Source organism: Spermophilus citellus (assembly GCF_964194105.1).
Source record: "Spermophilus citellus genome assembly, chromosome: 4".
In the NCBI taxonomy this organism is placed as follows: Eukaryota; Metazoa; Chordata; class Mammalia; order Rodentia; family Sciuridae; genus Spermophilus; species Spermophilus citellus.
The window spans coordinates 34,664,470-34,681,272 of record NC_138185.1 but is presented as its reverse complement, the minus strand read 5'-3'; the positions used below and the strand labels follow the sequence as shown (position 1 = coordinate 34,681,272).

The window sequence follows — 16,803 nt, the reverse complement described above, 5'->3', positions numbered from 1 at the left end:
GAGTCAAATACAATATCTGAGATTCTGACACCCTCCCCCAAAAGCTCCAAAGGACTGGAAATGACTCCCAAAGCATCAATCCCAGGGGACCACACTCCAGAGGAATTTCCCCCATATTCACATCAGATAAGGACTCCTATATGAGCTTATGCTTGCTTCAGTTGCAACCTGCTTTTCAAACAATAAAAATCCTTTTTAAACTTTACATAAGAAATTCCCACAACATCTGACTGAAAGGAGTATGAATTTTGCACTCACTTCCAAGTTCATACAGACAAGTTGGACATCTGAACGTCTTGGTCATAGGTAGGTCCAGAAACTCTGTCCTTCAAAACAACACCAACTCTACACATTGTATTGTTCTGAAGCCAGCATCTGGGTCTTTGCTCTCCTGCTTTTCACCGCTTTGGATGTCAGTCAACATTACTTTGGTCGGCTCAATGCCAATATAATATAATATAGTTAGGGTAATAGCCCATCTATTCTATTCTCAGAAATTACAGTTTCAGGTAGCCTTTGCTAACAAGGGAAAGGCAAGATAGATGGATGATCAACATGGAAATATAGGTTACTGTGAGCCCACTAAGCTAAATCATAAGTTAAGGTATAGAAACAACTGAGTTGGGGCCACTTATAAACCTCCAGTTCAAAATGGCCCAACAGAAAATAATATGATATCTAGGATTTGCTTCAAAACCGTCCAGATGGGATGGCTACTAGGGAGGAATAATAGGTGAAACAAAAGTGGCCATGAGTTTGTTGTTGTTTAATAATAGATACATGAAATTTCATTGTAATATTCACTCCACTTTTATGTATATTTAAATTTTTCCATAATAAAAAGTTTTTAAAATGACCATCCCTTGAAGACTCTGGTTGAAAATATAGAAAGCCCAGATCATAAATATCACAATTGTTTTCAAACTCCCTTCAAAAAAAATGGAACAAACTAGGGAGTACTCTAAGCAAAAAATTTAAAATTCAAATATCACATTAGGAAAAATTAACAGCTAATTGTTATGGTTTTATGAACATTACAACAATGGTTTTGAAGCTTTATTCCAATATTTCAAAAGCAAAATAAACAAGCATATGTTTACTTGTCATAAAGCTTCTTTTCATTGTTTAGAGCATCTCTGATTTGAATTAAATGATATCAACACAGAAACACTGGTTATCTCATATTTGTGAGAAATTGCTGATAATTAATTATACGCCTTTGATTAATATAAGTGGAAAAATGGATGATTTATAAGTATTATCAATGTTATCTATTTCTTGAATAGAAATCTTTGTTAACAAGAGATCAGAGCAGAAACGATTTAAAAATTAAAAAGATCCTTTATTGGTGCAAGCTTTGACATCACAAACATAAAGCCACCATATCTGCAACTTGCTCATGCTACACAAGTGAACTGAGAAATAACCAAACGACGGGCACCCCATGGACTACACCACTCATTTTGCCTAAAATTTGCAAGAGGCAAGAAGGGGTCACATGAGACTAGATCTCATCTTTCACAACAAGCAGGGGAAAGTCACACACCAAGTAAAATCATCCTCATGGCCTTAGAATTTGACTTACTGACCTTGCCAGACACCAGTGTGGGAAACCTGACCCTGGACATAATAAAAGGCAGGATTTATATCATGCTTTGGGAAAAGACTGTGCACACAGCTGTGCCAAGCCTGCCTCAAAGATGAACCAGGTACAAGAACAAACCTGGGTTTCCCTCTGAACAGAGCATGCTCAAGACCTAGCATTGAATCCTCACATGGGATATGATGATTAAGAAAAAAGTTAGTTATAGTTTTTCTGTTTTCTTTTTCAAAGACTTATTGGCCTAAGGTAATCTGTTTGCTTTCCAATAAAGAAACAATGCCAAATTCTGAAACGGAAATGTGGGTAAGCATATAAAAGCTGGAAAAGGGAGTATTATGGGAAAATCAGAGTAACTTGGCTTTATCAGGCAGGCTTCCAACCTTATCTATGAAAGGATCCAGGGTCAGAGAAGGGAGGGTGTGGGTAATAATTACAAACGAGTTTCATGGCAGAGGTTAGCTAAACAAAAATCAGTTGTTTTCAATTTGGAAGTCACAGTTCCATAGATTTACTACATGAGCTAAGAGACACTTCTATTAGTTCACATCCATACTTGGATAATTTTCATTCATGCAGCCATAGTTTAAGATCTAGTTAAAGGTGGAAGTGATGTATTACAAGGCCTTATACATTTAATAAATATCTGTCAAATAAATAAGTAGATGAAGTAGCAAGTAATATTCACCAAATTATAAAATCTCAGAGTAAATCCACAAGAAGTGACAAAAATAAAATTTCCAGGTATGACATCATGACTATTTATCTAATCTTCATAACCTTGATCTTCTGGGAGGTAACATACCTAGCTAAAATGATGTTTTCTAGACCCCCTTTGCAGTCGATGTAGCCATGTGAGACAGTTTTGACCAATGAGATGTGGAAGAGGGTTTTGGGAAAGGGTGTTCTCCTGATATGAATGAGTCCCTTTCCCTTTTCCCTTGGAGATTCAGAGCCATCTCAAAACCATGAGGACCAAAGCCATGCAGTAAGAGGAAGGACGGAAGGAAGGGAGAAAGGAAAGAAGAAGGGAGGGAGAGAGGAAGGATTAATCGATCTGGTTCTCTGATGGCATTGCTAAAATGCTATATCCACCCCAATCTTAAAGTTTGAAGCCCACATTTCATGTTAGGTATGACAGAACCACATTTCGTGTTAGGTGTGACAAATGTCTATGAGTTTAGTTTGCTGTTTTCTATCATTTACAGTAAAAAAATATTCTAACAAATATCAGGAATGATTTGCCTAACCTTTTCTGTATTCCAGAAGTGGCTTCTATTTCAACTGTGATGCTCCATACAACACTTAACACCATTATATCATCACCCCTGACCTCTTCCGCAGTTTCCACCTGTCAAAAGAGCAGGTCTCACACTAAAGGACCAAGGAGCTTCAAGGAGAACAGCTACTAGAAAACCCTCAAAAACAACAGGTCATATCATCCTCCAGGCTGCGCCACACCCCACTGTGGATTCCTACCCTCTCATACTAAGGATGCAGGAGTGAATGATGACCCCAAAACCTCAATCCTATTCCAGTGACCAAAGAAATGGAGAATCTTCTGATTTAAAATAGTATTCAAAATTTGTCTATATATAAAAACTTCTGTGTGTGTGCGTGAGTATAAAGAAAAGTAAATATTTACAGTCATGGCTAGATAACATCAGAAACTAAACATCACCAAGAAACAAAAACCACAACAGAAATAAACACCCTTTGAGAGTTTAAGAAATACCCTGATTCAAATGCTGCTACTCTGCTTCTACGGGTCCTAAGAGATGTAACTTCTGTGGAACTTAAAATACCACCATAATTTTTCTCTTATCTGTTGATCTGTCTTAATACAACATAAACTTCTAGAGTTCACAAAGCTGGCAGAAGTATTGAAAAATGCTGAAAAAAAAATGAATGAGCAAAACAACCTATACATTAGTTGGTTCCAAGAGTCTTCACAAAAAGTATGCAATCCTTAAAAAAAAAAAAAAAAAACTGTGAGCATCATTTCTAGAAATATAATAATGAGCTGCATGAGTAGTTCAACTGAACCAGCATGACACATGTAATCATTAAATGCATACAGAAAGAAGAGAACTACCCTTAAGAAGCAGATACTATAAATGAGGCGATGTGTTTGGCACTTTACACTCAGTATTCCATTTATTCTTCACAGATCTCCAGTCAGTCCCTAGTGTCTCCCCTGTAGATGAGGACAAATTCAAAGGGACCAAAGGAGATCACATAAGGTCACACTTCTAGTAAAAGACAGTCCTGATATTCAAACCCAGGAAGGTCAGCTGTTGCTTTTTTTGCTGTATCACGCTACTACTTCAATTTGGTCTTCATTAAAATATTACTTATAAACTGCATAAAGATAGTAACTAAAAGAACATTCACAAGAAACTTATGGGTATGGCCTTAAAAGCACACTCAGGTCAAAGTTCCCTTTTAGCTTCATGCCCAATCGGTGATTTTTCTTTACAGCTATAAGGCATTACAAAGGTTCTACATCCCTAAGGCATGTTTTTTTAAAAGCCACCATGTACTGTATGACCTAGAAATAATGAAAACAAACCTCAGTCTATGGCTTCAATATATCTCGCAGAAAGCAGGTAGCCCTTGCTATAGTTTGAATCTTAAATATCCCACAGAAGTCCAGGTGTTGATGGCTTGGTTTCCAACATGTGCATTCTCTTTTCTCACACATACACACATACACACACTCATATCTATCTATCTATCTATCTATCTATCTATCTATCTATCTATCTCTCCTCACCCCCCAAGCTCACTTGATCTCTTTCTATCACTCTCTCACTTTCTATCACTCTTCTGGCTATAAGAACAGGGTTCCTTGCCCTGAACTCCCACCATAAAGTGCTGCCTCACCACAGGTCCAAAATAAACAGGGCTGACCATGAAAATACCTGCCAAAACAAACCTTTCCACTTTTTATTGGTTATCTCAGATGTTGTTGTTTTATTAATGTATTTCTTTTTGTAAAAAAAATGATAATAATTTATTTTAATTAGGTATATATGACAGCCAAATGAATTTTGATTCATTGTACACAACTGTAGCACATCTTTTAATTTCTCTGGTTGTACATGATGTAGCGTCACACCATATGTGCAGTCATACATGTACCTAGGGTAATGATGTCCATCTCATTCTACCATCTTTCCTGTCCCCATTCCCCTCTCCACCCTTCTTCCCCTTCGCCCCATCAACATTTCCTCCATTTTTCCCATGTCATCTACTATTAAGGATCAGCATTTACTTATCAGAGAGAACATTTGGCCTTTGTTTTTTTGGGATTGGGTTACTTCACTTAGCATGATATTCTCCAACTCCATCCATTTACCTGCAAATGCCATAATTTTATTCTCTTTTAATGCTGAGTAATAGTCCATTCTGTATATATACTATAGTTTCTTTATCCATTCATCAATTGAAGGGTATCTAGGTTGTTTCCACAGTTTAGCTATTATGAATTGAGCTGCTATAAACGTGGCTGCGTTAACACAGTATGCTGATTTTAATTTCTATGGGTACAGAAGGAGAAGTGGGATAGCTGGGTCAAATGGTGTTCCATTCCAAGGGAATCTCCAGAAAGCAGTATGGAGATTCCGCATCTCATGTATTTTGTCACAGTGATGAAAAACTGACTAATACAGCCTCTTCTCCATGTATGGTACATACAAACACTGCAATTCTATCATGTTTAGACAACATGTAGCACCAAGACACTGGAATCACTAGTCCCTGAGTGGAATCACAAATAAAATCCACTAATTCTATGCATACATAAAATCAATTGAAGCACTTTAAAATATGTCTTTATTTTATCCTGATAAGTACTCATTTTAACCAAAGTGGGGAGGACAGAAATCTACTGGAGAAAGAAAAGAAATTGAACACATATTGCAATAGATTCCTAACACTTTTCATTGAATAAATAATACCTCTTTGAAGTTGATGAAAACCTTAGTGAAAATATTTATCCAGTAAACATCTTAGTGAAATAAACTGTTATGACTCCAGAGAAACCTAATTTAACAACTTTCATCAATTCTCGGGGAAGAGAAACAGACTCACCACCCCCGAAACATTTGGTAATTATTTTCACACAATATGTGCACCGTCTATGATGTACGTGCATAGATGAAAAAGTATTAGCCCAAAATGAGCTTCTTTACTCTGCCATTTTAAGTTAAACTATCCAGCAATTCTGCAGCAACCCACAGTATTTTGCAAATCAAAATTTCTATCACAATAGCTATCAAATACCATTTAATAAATAAAAGCTTGAAGTATGTTACACATACACACATTATTTTCAATTAAATAACATTACAGGACTCATGAATTTTCTTCTATAAATTATTTTTCAATGTGGTGTTTAATCTTCACCAAAGGCCAATGATTTTAAAAGACAGGCTTCACAACTAAAGAAAGAGAAGGCAGTTACTTTCATAAAGGCAATATCTGATAATACAGGAAACTCTGCATTTAACGTCATCTTTTAAAATCTCTGATTAAAAACTCCAAGCTTACTAGCAAATTAGGACTTCTTTATGAATGCTTACCTTGCTTAAAGGATAACCTGAAAAATAGGCCAAAAGCATTTACAGTCCCCTTTGCAGTTGACCCCAGCATCAGAAAGACACTGCCCCATTTACAAAATGAAATATTGAGGTCCACATTAAATTAACTGCCACAACCAATTCCAGGGATAGAACTAAAAACAGGTTTAAGTGTTAAAATAACTCTTTCTTACGCACCAGATAACTTCCCTTATTTCTTTAGGTGCATCATGAAGTTAACTCTTAACAACTAAGGCTCAAATAATTATACAAAAATCTAGACAACAAATAAAGTTTAAGGAGTTATATTTAGCAGTTTTTTTTTTATTATATTGGACACAATCTTGGTACAGCTTCCTACATGCAAAGTCTAGACATTAAAGGAAGTCTTTTTAGTTTTTAAAAGAAAAAAAGTGAGTTTATTAAATATAGATCAAAGGAAGTTCCGCCATGAAAACACCAACATTTTTTACCACTCATGGAAAAAAAATGTATCAATAAACAAAAAGCAATTTGCTGTTTCTTATTCTGGCTCACAGACGATTATCTATTACAATTAGATTAAGGGTACTTTTGCCTTGTTTGTGTTTTTCAGTTATTCTCCAATATTTTTAGAATAATTATATAATACTTTTATAAGCCCCCAAAGTTATTTTTAAAATCTTAGACACTACTAATATGTAATCTCCTTTTTATTCACAAAAAAACACAATGATGCACGTTAATATATTTTAAACGTATTATTAACTATTAATTCTAGCAAAAATTACATGTATAAACTTAAAATGACTTCCTATCACATTGTCATCATATAGTACCAGATTGTGGCACAAAATCACATTAAATGTTTTGTGATTATTTTCTAATAATAATAAGCCAACTAATGAGCTAATACATAACACTTTACATTCACCTATGTCTGCTTCAAAGAGTAAGAATGTCTGCTTTGCATCCAAACTATTTTCCTTTACCTATGCTACTTATCCTTTGCTAACTATTAAAGTGTACTTGTTATATATATTATATTATATATGTCATCTCTCTGACAGCTATATTGGGACTATAAAAATTTGTATTTATGTATATATGTGTATATATAGAAGTATATATACATATTCATTATATAAGCATATAGACATGCATAATTATAGCCCCATATATATTCATATACATCCACATAAAATATACAAAATATATAAATTATTTATTATATGCACTGTTCAGAAATTTCCAGCAGAGATTCCTGTCAATCCAGTTTCAGGTTTTATCTACCTTGACCAACCTGACTAACTAGTTTGCCTGAGCTAACAATAGTTTTGAATTATTTTTCTTCCACTTCAGTGACCAGTTATTTAACCAAATTAGTAAAGAATGCTGCAGATGAGAAACTTCATTTCTTTTATTATTATTGGTCATCCTTACCTTCCCCAGACACTGATATCCAGAAATCACCACAGTTTGTTCATTAAGCATTGATTTGATACCTAGGATTATTTTTACTATGAAGGGAGAAGATTATATACTGTGGCGCTTCACAAACTATAAGTGTAGCTGAAGACTTAACACAAATCTTGCTTTGAGACAACAATCTCTAAATTCTCTTAAAGAGAAGTAGAACAGGAACTCTCCCCAACTACTTCAGATTTTCAGCTAAATTCTCAATACTCCAGATAAATGGATGAAAACATTACTTTCATATACCCATATGACTTGCTAACCTTGGCCAAACCAATCCAGAAGTCACACCCAGAATCTATGTAAGAGAAGGACATGCACTGCAGAAGATGACTCTTCAAAGAAATCCAATGGTCCCCTTTCCTAACCCTCTCTACATCACAAGCCAAGTACTCAAGACAACCCTCATAAATGGGGACTACATGCAATGAGGGAGGCTGATAGTCCATTTATGGCTGAATGTTCATCTCAGAGCAGAAATTCAGAGCCTGTGAGACATTTGTGAGCTTGGAGCCCCCATGTCTGGCTGATGCCACCTGCATTAACAGAATAAGACAATGTAGCCTCTGGGAAAGTAGAAACAGGCTGGGCTTCAAAGTCTGATGGTGCTAAGATGTGAGTTTTCCTGTGGACCACAATGTGAGTTTTTCTGTGGACCAAGTGAATATCCTAGGAGTGATCCTGTAAAGTCTCCAACAAAGTGGGCTGCCTGAACAGGGGTATGAAGGACGCAGTGATTTACCATGAGCAGATAAGAGCTGTCACTCAGGGATGGCACTGCCCACATCAAATAATGTCATAAAGCCAATGGATCTGGAAAGAGAGAGGGGGGGGAGGGAGAGAGAGAAGGAAGGAAGGAAGGAAGGAAAGAAAAAGAAAGAAAGAAAGAAAGAAAGAAAGAAAGAAAGAAAGAAAGAAAGAAAGAAAGAAAGAAAGAAAGAAAGAAAGACGGACCTCCAAAGATCCATCAGGATGTATATGGGTGTGGGGGAAGGGGAGGTAACAGCCATAAAGGAAGAGCACCAGCTAAGTGCTTATGCCGGACTGTCAACTTGGGAAGAGCCAAAAACAGTGGGTAGACCCTTCTACAGGGAGGACAGTACAAAGCTGGGGGCAGGCCCAAGGACTGAGAAGGTGAGAAGCCATGAACTGGATGGGAGAATGGATGCTTTGATCTACATACCCCTACGTTTTTCTAATATTTGAAAATTAGGTAGTTCCAATTCATTAAAATGTCTCAAAAGCTTTGGGATCTGTCAAAAAATATTAACCAAAATATAGGAGGGAGAAGAATAAAGCTAATTCATACTTGTATTTTACTAAGTGTAACCCACTCAACAAACCAGCTATGCTGAGTATTCAACCTGTATAAGATATTTTTCATTAAGTCTGAAAGAAAAGTGAGAAAATATTTCTAAAAATCAAAGTGCAAATTTAACACACCTAAATAAACTTCAACTCCAGAAATACCCAATGACTTTAAATGTAAGAGGGCTAAACACTCCATTTAATCACAAACAAAACAGCAAAGTGCATCTTACAAAAAAAAAAAAAGCAAAACTCAACTATATGCTCTCTACATAGAGACACATATTTTAAAAAGTACACTCACAGGGTTTCAGAAGAATGGGAAAGTTATACAACAGAAACAATAAGCCAGAGAAAGTGGAATTGGCTCTATTACTAATAAGACAAAATAGACTTCAGCTGGGAGTATTACCAGAGACAAAAGAACACACTTTACAGTGATCACAAGGAAAATCTGTAAGAGTTTCACAAGCCTAAGTCCTTCACTTAAGAGGTAAGGAAACTAAGGTACAGAGACAGGACTTGCTAAGCCAGTGGCCAGCTACAAGTCACTTCCCTCCATTCTCCATACACAGCCCTTTTTTATATCCCAAAGGTCCTTATCTGAGCTCATAAAACATGAAAGTGACCATTTTATTTGGTCAAAATCATGAACTCAGGATCTAGGCAAGAAACGTCTTGGAGAAGAAACCCATGGGAATGGGAAAGAGGGGATGAGGCCAACTCCCCATAAGCTCTGCAGCATGCTAGTTATGTGGCCTTGAATGAATGACTTAAATAAGCTTCAGTTTCCTTATCTATAGAATGAGGAAACTGCTATATAGCTCACAGGACAGATGTTTAAAAGAGAGAGAGAGAGAGAGAAGGAAATCAACATGTAGCCTGAGGTCACTCAGCTTTTCGGTGGCAAAGCCAGGACCCCTCAAAACAGTATCCATTTTGGTAAACTTTCTCATGGAAGAGAGTGCCTGATGAAGTTCAGAACTTTACAAGACACCTCAAAAATACTGGTTTCTTTCCCAATGCACTGATGCTGTACTTGAGACGAACTTTAAAAGAGTATTTTTTATAAATGAGCTCTTCAGTTATAAAATACAACTTTTTTCATCTAGGATAAATGAGTTTCAGATGATGGAATTTTGTTGTCCTGATTGCTTTGCCTCACTCTTCACAGGGTGGAAATATCATGTGGGCAACGTGGCAGCAGGGGAATTTCAATGATAATTTAATTCCCATTTCTTCTTATATGCCAAACTGAGTCATGCAATAAGCACATTTTAAAACATCCCTCAAAAAATAAAAAATAAAAAAGTTTAAACACAACTTTATTTTATTCAAAGGGAAAAACAGTCATTCCTCTGTTTTGTGGTTACAATAACCAGAATTGCATCTTCAAGACTATCTGCCCGACTTTCACCATGTTGTAAATCTCTTCAGCCAGTGAACTATTTCCCAAGGGTAAGTCTGTGATCTCTGAAGCCAGTCCTTGTATAAAATGTTTAAGGATCTTAATAAGTTTCTGGAGTATTTTTATTATGTAATTGAGACTGTTATAGCAATAAACACGTACAATCCCATCAGGCTTTATCTTTTCAGAATCTAGTCAATTATCCTAAATGTCAAGGTTAAAGACAAGATCAATATATTTTCAACCCAGGGAAGTAGGTGTTAGCAAGGTAGATAATGCCCATTTATGCTGCCTTACATAACCATAAGAAATTTAAGAGTAAGACAAAACTTGATAATTAATGTTAAAAAATGCATTGCTTAGGTACCAATTTTAGAAACAGCAGAATGCATACAAATCCAAAATAGGACATAAAAAACATGAAATAAGGAAGAGAAGTAGAAGAACAGCATGTGGCCAGTGTCCTCATCTTACATATTAATTTTAGGACATATTTAAGGGCCTACTGTGTGCTAGCTACTGTACAAACCTGATCTTAAAACTGATTTTAAAACAAAACTATGGCTATTTGAAAATGCCACTAGGCTCATAATTAATTCATTCAAATAAAATTCAAATGACCATACCACCTGACATGAATCACTGAAATTTTGTTCACATACATAAAGAATAACTAGACTTCTTATTACCTCATTCCATGTTGTAGAAACGTCAGATCTTAGAGTGTTTAAAACAAAGCATATAATACCTACAGAAATAGCTGAATGATTTAGGTAACAAAATAGCACCATAAATTTTAAAAAGTTTACTCAAACCATAATGTTATGAAAGAGAAAAAAATATTCCTTTTTTATTTAAAGTGTATCATTGTGATGATTTGTATTTAAGATGTCTTTGTATCTCATCTTCATATTCAAGAACATACTGAATATAGTATTTAGAAGGTCTGTTCCCTATTTTATAACCTCAAGTCCACAAAACATTCCTAAATCATTACTTTATATAGAAATTAATAAATAAAACAACTCACTCATAGCACATCAATTGTGCTGTTGGGGTTTGTCCTGATAGGTACCAAATTAAACAAAACTATATTGTGTTTAATGAAAAATCTTATGATAATTTATTCTCCAGACCAAAAAAAAAAATACAACAACGGGAAAGGACCAGCTAATTGAAGACAAATGAAAATATTTCCTGAATTAATGTTAAGATGTTAAGAAAGATGAGCCAGAACCATTTTTATTTTGCTTTAGAAAACCATTCCAGTACCTATGTAGACAGCTGAGAAATCCAACAAGTACATATTATTTATCAAATTATAAGTTAAGCAAGGATTCAAGTTCATAATTATAGAACAAGATTTAATTTCATGTAACATGAAATGTTTCCATTCTAAGACTCCTTAAAGAACATGAAACTCACATAGAAAAAAAAAATCAAAGAAATAAAAGAAACACATGATTTATGTAATCTCTGCTTATGAACAAATTAACTCTTACGAAAGCTCAATGAAAGCAAGTATTGTGTCAACTAAGCCAACTTGAGACAAAGATCACCTTTCAAAATTAGGAATGCAGGTTCAAATACCAAAATTAATATTATAAAATATTATAAAATGATAAAAATACATGTTCTTACTAATGATTTATTATTGGTCTCATTTGACCATTCTGCTTTCCTAAATTGCCAGGTACATTCCTTGAAATAATTTATTCAATAGGCAAATATAAAGTGCATACTTTGTGTTAAATAATATGGTACACTGATGAAGAAACTGAAATAGGCATGCTTAGCCCAAGGGAGCCCAGAGTGTATGTGTGAATTAGTGTGTGTGGGTGTGTGTGGGTGCTGAGGTGACAGAGCATAATATTAAATAGGTAAACAGAGCATAATACCATGAGTGCTATAGGGACAGCATTTATAAATTCATTAAAAAATGTAGAACTAATAAATCATTTATATTATTTTCTACTATAAAATATTTGTTTTGGATACTGTTTTAATGGAACTGCTTTCAAATGCATGTTTAAAAAAAAAAAAGTCCCACTGTATAAGCTTTTGGTGGCTGCCATAACAAAAATACCACAAAGTGGGTGACTTACACAACAAAAAAATTTATTTTATCACAGATTTGAAGGCTAGAAGTTTCAGATGAAGGTGTGAGCAGGCTTGGTTTCTACTTCGACCTCTCTCCTTGGCTTCAAAGACTGCCACCTTCTCATCGTGTCCTCATATGGCCTTTCGTCTGTACGCGTACAGCCATATAGAAGAAGCTGAGTAAATTCAGGTCAACCTTGTTTTGATGCCTATCTGTACCCACTCACTGATAAACCATGTGACCTTGAAAAAAAACGCTTTAATCACCAGTTTTCTTAATATCAAATGATGATAATCATGTCTAATCTGGAGAATTGCTAAGAAAATAAAAATGGGCTGTATTTGCTGCCTAAGCCTGAAGGACAACGGAGGGTGGGCTGGGTCCTGGAAAATCTCAACCTTCTAAAATATCACACATTTACCTTAAAGATATTCAAAAAGTATCAGAAAACTTCCTGCCTCCATTACTTCATAGCATGGCTTTTCATGTCTCCCATTCCACAGTGGGGCTGGGACACCTGCCGTCTCCAGCTGTCACTTGTGCTGGTATGTGTCTGAAACTTGCATTCTGAGGTCTCACACCTTGTGTGAAGGCAGGACACAGTGGTTCAGGAGGTCCTGCGTACCTACCATCCTGTCCCTTCTGCAATAAAAAATGCTGCTCTCACCTCTTGGGCAGAAATTTCTCTGGAAATATTCTAGTCCAGGAACCCTGTTGAGAAATGAGGCATGCCTTAAAGATAATGAATGCTCTCACCTCTCCAACAAAGCTCGGAGCACCTCAGTTCAGTAAAAAGTGGTACATTTCCAAAAGGTTTTCAAAAGACATCTCCTGCTTTGAATCAAGGTATGGATTCCTCCTGCTTATCAATCTTTGTGGAAGACCTGGTGGTCTGCCCTGTTTATAAAATTCATACTTAGAAAATAATAATTAATATGCAACTGAACAGTTCAGAAGAGTCTGGCACTCAGAGTCATCACCTTGAGGATAGATATTAGTACTCAAATCATCTGAGCATTTGAATTTCTTCCTTTTTCTTTGGTATCTGCATGAAAAATCCCCTGTATGTTACTTCTGACAGATGGAAAAGAACTTTAACCGGTGACTTTGAAATTCTTTCAAAGAGAATGAAAAATGGACAGAATGAGGCCAGGCTTATGATTCTCAGAGGGCCTCACAGGTCTAAAAAGGCTCTAAATAAAAAAAGAAATATTCTCTGTGTTTCTAAATGTTATTGTGAAGTATTTTCAGAGCAGCTGCAGTAACCAAACTAGAATCCTCCCAAATGCTGTCTCCATTGAAACTTGAACAATGATATATTTAATAATTAATATACTCAGCCAGCATTTTTTAAACACAAAAGCTAAAATAAATTTAGTAAACAAAAAAAATGCCACTTTGTAATGAAGGAACCTCTTAAACATTATTGACACTGCAGGCCTGGAGAGGGGGGCCTGAGATCGACTGTTAAAGCCACATTTTGCACAAGATTCAAACCATTAGAAATAAAAAGCTCCCTTCTCATTCTGAAACTATGAAAGGTGCTCTTTCAAAACCAATATTCAGCAGAAAGTCTCCCTCAATTCATTAATAGTTTTCTCTATTTGGCACTGGTATGTTTGCAGGTCATTTTGAAAATAAAATGTACCAGAAAAATAAACACAAAGCATTTTAGATTATCAAGAATCCCACTTAATAAAATAATCTGACTAAACAAACTCTTTTCTCCCCTAAATATCCAGCCAAGTTTGAAGTAAAGAAATTTTTCTGAGTCAAAGCTATTACACACTGTAAGAAAAATAAGCATAACTTGATTAAAATTGAACTTACAAAATAGAAAAAAAAACAATGTGAATATGTGCCCATAGGAATAAATGATAAACTATCTTCAGGGAAATGTCTCCTCTGGATGTAGTGTATTAATATATTACTACATTGAGATTTCTGTTAGCAGAAATAACAAATATAGAGTTTTCAAATGACTGATCATCTCTCCAAATTGATCATTCTGCCACTTTTTCAGCCACCAGTATAAATAATCACGGAAAATTTTTGCCTCTGTAATGAGTCTATAGATGGCTTCATTTTATTAAATATGACATCTCTGTTGCTTACTCACTCATTGCTTTTCTAACTTACCCATCCTGCAGAATAAGCAATAACAGAATTTACTTTTTCATTCATCTAAGAGACATTAACTTGGTCTCTAATATGCACCAGATTTTCCCACTCCCCAAGAGGGTCCTGTTGTAGCTAGGACTTGCAGTTCATTCAACAAGAAGAACAAAGAGGGGCATACACCAGGATTGTGGCTGACCAAGGACTGCTCTGCAGAGAAGATGGCAACTGTACAGGCTCTTACAGGCCTATAGGATTCAGTTAAAGAATGGGATTGAGTACAAAGTCAGCAAAGAAACAGTGGCCACAGCCTTGTCGTTCTTGAATTTTAATAAAGCTTAGTACAGGCAATACTAATAAAGGAGTTGAGACTTCATTGTAAGGTTCAGGCCATGGATTTGCATTTGGCAAATTAGGGAAACAAATTATTTCTAAAAGCCATAAGGTGCTGTTGAATATTTCAGAGGTAATGCTATAAGATTGATTTTGCACAAATTACTTTAGCTGACTGTGAGGAATGGAGTCAAGAGGCAAAGATGTCAACTTATAAAGTTGCTATTTACATGTCAGTTTCCTCCAGGAAACTGTTAACCCAAGGAAAAGAGTTCCAACTCCACCATTGTTAAGAGTTCCTGATGTTCATTTAATAACCAATGGAATACATGATGGAATGAATGATGGAGAGACAGGGTTCAGGCAGACTGAACCATTCACAGAACAATCAAGGCATCAAATAATGATATGAACAGGCAGTAGCAACAGGAATAGAGAAAAGCAGACAGAAATGAGACATTGTAATGGGGTAGACTCCACAGATGGGTGACTTATTTTACAAAGATTAGAATCCCTGGACATACACGGGTAGTGAAGTCGAGGATTCCTGTTTTAGCCACCCTGACTTGGACCACCCATAAGATTTCAGGGTCAAAATCTGTAACAGACTAAGGAATGTTATCTGAAGCTCAGAAAGGAGGTCAGAGATGGAGGAGTCTCCCTCAAATAGGTGGAAATGAATGAGTTTTCTTATAGAAAAAGTCTAGAATGAGCAGAATCAAGAGCTATGTAGATGTTTACAGGGAACACCATTTCAAGGGCTGAATAGTGGAAGACACTCTCATGAAGCTCTGCCCTAATATATGAAAATAACTTTGCATGCAAGGGCAAGAAAGCTCTAGGAATTAGGGACTTTGAAGATCTACAATAATAACAGCAAGAATGAATTAATCTGATGCAATTCCTTCAGGTTAGAGTAGTGATGTGACATCCCCAGAGTTGCCAACTCTGGAACTTGCATAGCAGCAGCTGCTAATAGCGCTTTAGTTTCTTACACCATAAAATTTGGATGTAAGAAAAGATGAACTCTTTCCAGCATGATTTTATGATTCTAATCAAGTGTCACTGCTTAACAAGCACATATCCCAAATAGAACAGCCTTCACCTTCTCCAACAACAGGACCAAGAAAACGAGAGAATAGATAAGACCAAGTCAGAGTCTTACTGACCTGCCAAACAAATGGAAAATACAGCTGGTTCATTTCAACTCAGTGATGCTAATGATTTAGTTAAATTGACTTCTTTGAAGGAAAATTACTGTTAATAACCTTAATTTCCTCCTAGTCTCTTTCCCTAGGTACCTGACATTTCAGATAAAATATTTTCATAAAATATTAAAAGCAAAGGAATTATATCTTAGGTATCCAACTCCATGTTGACAGACTTTATGAATCTCTTCTATCTCTAAGCCTACATTTTTCCATTTCATCAAATAAATACAAAAAGTTTCCCATCCTATGCAATTCCCAAGAACGTCACTTATAAGGCCAACTGCAAATCCTACTGATACCAGCCATGTGGCACTGTGGAACATGCCCAGTTTTCTTTTTTTTTCCTTTTTTCAATTTAATCATTGTAACTGCAGTTTTATTTTCTTTTGTCCTCAAAACCAGACTACAAGCTATCCATCCCGGTTTGAACTCTCACCCATGCACACCTTTATTCTGGAAGGGCAAGTGGGTGGGGTCTGCCATCTGTCCCCCACAGATCCATTGGTCAACCTCTTCCACCCTCACCCTTCAGGCTTCTTTGAGTTCAACTAATAGAAAGTACCTACCAGAGTTTGGAAGTCAGGAGGAAAGTGACATAGATATAAATATTCCCCTGCTCTCTCCCTGAAAGGATCTACAGATTGACTATGTCCCTCTAAAAAAGGACACAGCTCTTGTCAATGGTC

The 16,803-nt window shown here is 35.9% G+C and overlaps 1 protein-coding gene across 12 annotated transcripts in view; it reads right to left on the bottom strand.

Moving 5' to 3' along the window:
- The window catches only part of PLCB4 (phospholipase C beta 4), a 388,840-nt gene that overhangs the window by 362,341 nt on the left and 9,696 nt on the right, over positions 1 to 16,803 (bottom strand). The window lies entirely within an intron of this gene.